Source organism: Embiotoca jacksoni, unplaced genomic scaffold (assembly GCF_022577435.1).
Source record: "Embiotoca jacksoni isolate LCO1_2020_lvr unplaced genomic scaffold, fEmbJac1.0.p SCAF_30, whole genome shotgun sequence".
NCBI lineage: Eukaryota > Metazoa > Chordata > Actinopteri > Embiotocidae > Embiotoca > Embiotoca jacksoni.
The window spans coordinates 2,710,001-2,717,500 of record NW_027185382.1 but is presented as its reverse complement, the minus strand read 5'-3'; the positions used below and the strand labels follow the sequence as shown (position 1 = coordinate 2,717,500).

At 43.4% G+C, this 7,500-nt stretch overlaps 1 long non-coding RNA gene across 1 annotated transcript in view; it reads left to right on the top strand.

Annotated features, from left to right (window-relative positions):
- The window catches only part of LOC138207014 (uncharacterized), a 19,924-nt gene extending 14,778 nt beyond the window's left edge, over positions 1 to 5,146 (top strand). Inside the window, exon 3 of the long non-coding RNA XR_011178986.1 lies at positions 2,667 to 5,146. This is a non-coding gene — a long non-coding RNA (uncharacterized lncRNA). The remainder of the gene's footprint in view (positions 1 to 2,666) is intronic.
- Positions 5,147 to 7,500: the final 2,354 nt, after the last annotated feature.

Below are 7,500 nucleotides of genomic sequence, written 5' to 3'. Positions count from 1 at the left end.
GTTTATGTAACTGGAAATTTTCCACACCGTGTACACTATTTCATTTATTTAACATGAGGCCGTGTGGAATGTGATGTTAAGTGCTCATAATAAGGTAGAAATGCTCATAATGTGGATCGTATTTGGTGATTTTGTGAATGAGCCGAGTTATTTAGGGCACGAATAGCTCAGGCTCAAGTTGCGCAACTCTGTCATAATGTCAGACAGCACACGTTTGTTTTACTTGAAGGAATTTCTTTTGCCTGGAACGCATGTAGCATTTCAATTCCAGACTCCATTGACAAAACAATCTATTCTACTGGTGTTTAGTTCTGTCACCGCATTTTAGGGCTCGAGAGGAGCAAACTAAATAAAGCGATAGCCGTCTTGAATGCGGCGTGTGTTGTAAAAATGATCCGACATATTAGATGTTGCCGCTGTGAAATTAAAATGATATAGTATGTCGTAATCTGGTGAAAACCTCCCAACCTTTGACCCTTTAAAAACAAACTGGGAGTTAAAAGGGGGGCTGTTTGACTTTGCTCATGAAAAGTTGCAGATTTCTGGTTTCCACAGGACAGTTGCAAAACATTTTCTTTACATTGTCTTCAAATAATGACTTTTTCTTTCTTCTGAATAAAAAAAATAAAAGGAATCTCGGCTAAATAGAGTTCACGATTGTATAATTCATTGAAATTTGTAAATGCAGCAGACGTTCCTTTGCTACTGCTCCGCTTTGAACTGTGCAATAAAAACAGATCAACAGACGCTGTGCTCTCCGTCTGTTTTGTCCTCTGAGTGTCTTCATGTTTTTTGCCTTCTCTAGATTAAAAACAAAGTCCTCAACTTTCATTGTACGAGGCGGTTAAAGCGATTCTCGTCCTGAAGTGCCTCACTCAGTCACCGAGTGTCCATTTGTCCAGCGAGAAGAGGGTGTGCTCCTTTCTTTCTTTATCTCTTAATGTGTGTGCGTGTGTACTGAATGAACCTTGTGGCGGGACAAACGTCTCTTTGAGGGCGCACGGACAGATGGACGGACAGGGGGACTCAGCGACAGACACAGAGGACTGAGGCTCCAGTGTAGCCGCCGCCACGTGGCCTGAATCCCCTTTCATCTCCGCAACGCGTCCATTTCCTGCCCCTTCGCTCACACAAACACACAAAACCGTGATGCGGCACACAGCGATGGACAGATGGATGGATTTAAGCAAAGGACTGGCCCTCTGAGGTGTCACAGGGAACTAAATTATTTCTTTCCCCAATGCTGACTACTTTCAAACAGCTCTTGGTCTTATTTATATATAAATATGTTCGGTTCGGTTTATTTGCAAATACAAATGCCAAAAAACTGACAAGAGCGGAGAGACAGAGGCAGAAATACAAAAAGAAACCCCATGGAGCTGATAAAAATATCTCGCCCCAAAGGAGAAAAGAGGAAAAAAAAAAAAACAAGTTCACCAACAGAGACACAGGTGAATTTGTCACAGGAACAAAATAATGCCAAAAACTGATTCACACCGGTGTTGTGAAGTTTGTTTCTGCATACAAAGCAGCCAAGAAACCAGGAGTAATTATTCCAAAAACACCTTTTCTTACAAATCAACCTGATATCCTCCAGTCTGTTGGACTTACTTTTCCATTTGATCACATTTTAACTCTGCATATGTCTTCATTACAAGTTAATCAATAATATTTTCTCTGTAAATGCATCACTTAATCTAAAATAACAGCGACACTCTCACCAATGCAGCCACATATTCACAGATGAAGTGGACTTGTAACGCGGCCGAGACTTTCTCTTCCCCACTAGTTCGACGTGTCAACGAGAGATGTCAATTTGATTGGTCAGTACTGAGGGCAGACGGCTATTGATTGGGCGGTCATTAGGAGAGAGCGGCCCGGCGGGAGTATCAGGGCCGACACCGTTAACACCGAGCCTCGCCGTGTCGACCGCTCTTTAACGAACGGCCATCAACCGACCGGGACCCGGCCATTGACCCGCCGGCTCCCTGCAATCCCTTACTGCCAGGCTGGAGTGTGCGTAAAGGGCTGTGGTGTGTGGTGGTATTGATCCCAGGATGAGACACCGGGGCCACGGAAGGAAACTGTATTGGAGACAAGTTTACAATCAGAGTGAAAGCGATTTTTAGCTCCGGGAGGTGAGCCCGGTGTCCGGGAGTGTCCTCAAATGAACAAGATGTTCGCAAAAAGCAAACACACGACGCAAGAAGATGCAAATATAAAGGGAGCACAGCGAAAAACAGGCACTTTCTGACCCCTCTGACATCTCTCCACACTATTTGCAGCGAATAAATGACAGTACTCAATTGTATATTTATGTTTTACACTGATTCACACTGCTACGATACTCGGATTCTATTTGTTTGGAATCTAAAAAGATTTAAAGAAATAAAAACATCACAAATATGCTGCAGCATCTGCTGTGTTATCTGCAACCAACTGGAACCAAAATTTGGCCTGTTTTTTTTTTTTTTTTCCTGTAGAGACAGAGGAACAACACATTTATTTCTGCACAAATAGATTTAAGGGGAGAGAGAAAAAAAAAAAATCTGTAAATAGGAGACTGTAGTTAATCATAATTTGTGTCCATTAGCAGATGTTTGCATTTAGGGGAGTAATAGTAATGCTCTCCTCTTATTATTTGCCATATTCTATCTCGGCTGAAGCCAGCGAAGGACAACAAGTCGCAGCTGCATCTCAATCAACAGAACCTACAAGAAGAAAAGAAGCCGACGCTACTTCACGCTCCAAAACGATATCTGGTAAAGTGGAAGTCAGGCTGCTTGTTGCCGTGGCAGATGTTACCTATGGTTTATCTGCCATAATAACGATCTTTAACTAACCTGAACTGTTTGTTTTCCACATGCAGATACTGCAGAAAAGGGACAAGAGGTAAAAAAAAAAAAGAAAATAAAAAAAAGAGGTTATTATTGAATGACAATACTGACAATCATAAGGAAGTAAAGCCTTCTTCTTGAGTGTGCAAAGTCAACTCCAAACTTCTCACAAAGTTAAGATGTTTCCTGCAAACATCCGCCCTCCTGCAAACAGCAGTGGATGGTTTACGAGTTCTTATTAAATCAAAAGAGTTTTTTTTAAACGTCTCTTGGGTAACTTGAATATTTTGTCACATCTTTTGTGCTTGATTCTTCTGACGATCCCAGCAGGCATTCTGAGGCTGAACAGGTGTTTTATTTGCGTGTAAGAAATTTTGTGAACCTGTAGCTGCTCCCTGTGTTGTGAAATCAGGACCGAAATATCTTATCAATACGCACACGCACTTTCTAAAGCTGTATTAGCCCCAAATTATTAGATGCCACGACTTAGTTTAGGTCGGCATCAAACTTGGCCGCTTCTTCTGCGCGTCCTCCAAATTTACGCCTAATTTGAGCTCTCGGTAAATAAAATCATGCTTTGGAGAGCAGGCAGCATTAGTTAAATGCTCCCCGTGTGAGCGAAAGCATTGGACGCTGTGTATCTCAGGTATTTGACCATTTGGCTGATCGGACTTCTTCATAGCGAGAGTTGGCAGAGGTACAAGTCAACAAAAGCGGATTGGTTCGGCACTGCCGTGCCTTCAAGGACGCCAGTACATAAATCTGTGTGTGTTCATGCTGGGGGATGAAAGTGTGTGTGGAAGCTGCAAAAGATGCAAACTGTGTGTGAAAAAACAGGCTCCGAGTGTGTGACAATTATATCCCGTTTTGGCTCAAGTTAATAATTTCAAATATCATTAGTTGTGCTTATCAGATTAGTTTGAGAAAGGGATTAACATGATTGTGAAATACTTAGATACCGAGTCTGAGCGCATGCAGTCGTTCTTTTTTCTCCCTACTTTTGTCTGCACAAATTAAATAAACAAACTAGTATGTTCAATCTGGTTTAATCTTAGGAGACATGATGCACTGATGGCTCTAAAACAAAATCTGCTTGTTTTGAATGAAACCCGGTGAGTCTGGTGAGAGATGGCAATCACAAAGTGAACTGTCAGAGATGAGGAAATATTTCATGACACTGAGGAAGTGAGGGACGAAAATAGCAAATAACTGCACAATGAAGACAGCCTGCAATGTCTGTGTGCTTGACTGGCTCTGTGTGTGTGTGTGTGTGTGTGTGTGTGTGTGTGTGTGTGTGTGTGTGTGTGTGTCAGTTTGAGTGTGTGAGGGAAGAGAGTGGCGGGCTGTGATCAGAAAGTGAATGAGCCATTTCACTGGCTGCAGCTCGCCTCTCTCGCTCGCTCTCTCGGAGGGGAAGCCTGAGCTGTGGACAGCAGTGGAAATGAGCTCGGCCGTGCAGTAAGTGTGGCGACCTCGTGGCTAACCCCACACTGTTTCCACCGCTCTCCCCACTAAATGATGCCTACTGTATCCTGCCCAGAAGGAGGAGGAGGAGGTGGAGGAGGAGGAGGAGGAGGAGGAGGAGGGAGCCTAAACTCAGACAGCTACCCTCCTCCTCACAGTTCGCTCTCATCAGCCAGTCTGGCAGACTAAAGAAGCAATGATGTGTTATTGTTATTTACGAGGGACATTTTGACTGCTCACTTCTGACCGCAAAAATAATCATTATATGTTTTAAATGTATTTCCGCTTGTAAGGTTTGAATCGTTTTGAGTAGATTTGAGTTTTTCTCACAAATTTGAAGTGGGAAACGATGTCACATGCATCCAAATACCAATCAGGTTTTAGTAAATGGATTAAAGTTTCTTTGCGTTAAAACTCTCAATAAATAATACAGAAACATGTTTTTTGATTTACCAGTTGTTAGCCATGAATAACTTGAATAGCTGCATGTGGAGTATTTACTGTCTATTAGATTTATGTTTTGCAGTCAGACTTTTTGACCAACATGGAAACCCGGGAGCTTATTTTATCTAATAGAGTCACACTTACATTAAATATAAATGTTCTCACTATCTCGTGCATCATTTTACAAAAAAGTAAAAAAAACATTATTCAGACAAAGTCTTTTGAAACTCTACAAGCTTTGGGCTGTTGAATTTTAAATGAACTTACGTGGGTTTGTATAATTTTGTTCATGTTTGAAATGATTGATGATTCAACTTTAAAACTTGAGTGAATGCCTACTGGGCTTTGGAAAGCTGGCAAATCAAAATGTCAATACAAACTGTCATTTCCAAATAAAAACATTTAAAAATCGAAATGTTCGTCTTTCATTTGTCTCAAATCAATGCGTGGCTAGAAGCATTGGGCCAACTTTTTGCTGTTGTAAATCTCTTATTTTAAGTGCAGCTCCTCAAAAATCCACAAGAATGTGTTTTTCTGCAAATGGACACTGCAGAATATTTTAACACAGTCAAATACATGTAAATAATTGAGTTTTACGACCTAAAACTGCGCCACAGGCCAGAAAGTAAAAAAGAAAAGAGCAAAGGAACGAGTCACAGCTCTAACTTGGCAATTAGTGAAAGTCTTTCACTTTGTTTACAGACTGACAACCAAAGATGTCCTGGCATGCCTCCTACAGCAACTTATTTCTGGGACGATTCAAAATTGTGCACCTTTAAAGGTTTTTTTTTTCAGAAGAAGAGGGGAAATGATGAACACATGGAAAATGTGGAAAAAATCTGGGAAGCTAAAGAGTGAGAGTAGAAGATGTACACCTGTATAAAGAGAGAGGTGCAGATGAGAGACAGAGAGAGAGAGAGAGAGAGCAGCAACCATCCAGCTCTGCTCGGAGTGAACCCTCCTCACAGGGGAGCCAGCTGGGTAGATTGCATGTGAGACGGAGGCTTTGATGGTTGCAGGTAGCAGCTTTTTTGCCCCCCCCCTTGCCCTTCCCACTCCACTCCACCACCGCTCCCCCTCCCCCTGGTTCCTCTCTGCAGAGCAACAGCTCGAACCACGGCGGCCCTTCAGCAGGCACAGGTGGTATTGCTCACTCCAATTTAGCTCAAACCGCCGACTTGAAATAGCGCGGCTGTCACAGGCAATCTGCGGCGCGAGATGGACCGCTGACTCCGGCGGAGGGGAGATCGCGTTGAAGTCGGACTGGAAGGGCGAGAGCGGGAGGAATGGAGGGAAGAGAGGAGGGGAAGGAGGAGGAACCCTCTCCCCCCGCTGAGCTCCTCTCATCCAGCAGCAGCACATGTTCAGTGCGAGCTCGGTGCAAGCAGAGGTCAGAGTAGCCAGCAGTTTATTTATCGCAGGACGGGACCGGCTGCCATATGGGGGGGTCCGATCTGTTAGTGTCCGTCCCCGCTGTCCCCTGGAGGGGAAAAGGTGCTGCTGGCACATGGGACAGCTGAGTGAGCCACACTTTTAAAAACAGAATGAACTGAATGTAATATATGGCGCTAATAATCCTGGAGGAGGGCGGCCCGTCTGACCATTTAACTAACTTTACAGGTTGCCCCCTGCTTTAAAGCACTTGCCGCATTAGAAGGGCTAAGGAAGTTCCTTTAAGGCTACATTATTTGCATTTTAATAACTTAAAATATAACTGGATTTCTAAAATACCTGCACAACGGCACCGGTTTATAGATTATGTCAAAAGCCCTAATTGCACGTCGATGACCATGACGCATCATTTGACGCCTGTGGGATGCATCGGACGAGCTGGGGTCAAGCTAAACTACTCAAGCGTTTAGTGCGCATGGTAAGTGGTCTGTTCACATCAAACGCTGCAGCCCTCAACAGTCCTGGAGGTTTCACCATAATACTTCACAGACTTTTCAAGTCAACAAATCAGTTTCTCCTCATTTGGTTGTTTCGTGTGGTATCAAAGATCACAGGGCACCTGAATATTTGTGTTTTTTTTTTTTTTTTCCAGTGCTTTACCTTCTTCAGAGCAACTGTATCAAGGTGGTTTTCCACTTTTTGCTTGTGGAAAGAAGTGGTGATGATACAGATGTGAACCTGCCGTAAACACAGCAAATTTGATATAAATGAGATAGGCAGGAAAAGTGTGTGTGCACTGCTGACTTTGCTGCGAAAAAGGTGTGACTGTCCTGAAAATAAACCTCAAATGTTTTGAACGCAGAAGAGAGGTGAGGAAAACGGATTTCGGTTCAGAGGGGAATGAAATGCAGATCGTATTTTACGCGCAGGCACAGAAAGCTCTTCCTCCCTCTATTACTTATCATCCTCAGTCTATCTCACTCTTTTCTCTTTGTCTTTCAAACACAGAAACACACACTCACGCTTACACACCCATCTGTGGCACAATTGTCTTAAGTGCAAATGCTCTCCTCAGAGGTGCATTAACTGGTAATGCCTGCTTCTGAGGATCCCTGGGTGCCTGATATCCAGGAAGCAGACACACAGAGCACCCAGCAGTGTCACACAGCTCACAAACAGCAAGGGATTTACACACACACACACACACACACACACACACACACACACACACACACATATATATATATATACAAAAAGCAACCAAAACAGGAAGCGCGCGATTAGAATGAGCTCTGAGAGACTGAAAGCGTTTCTTCTTCGACAGCGTGCGTTTAAAGCCTTGTTGTTTTCGCCCGCAGCTACA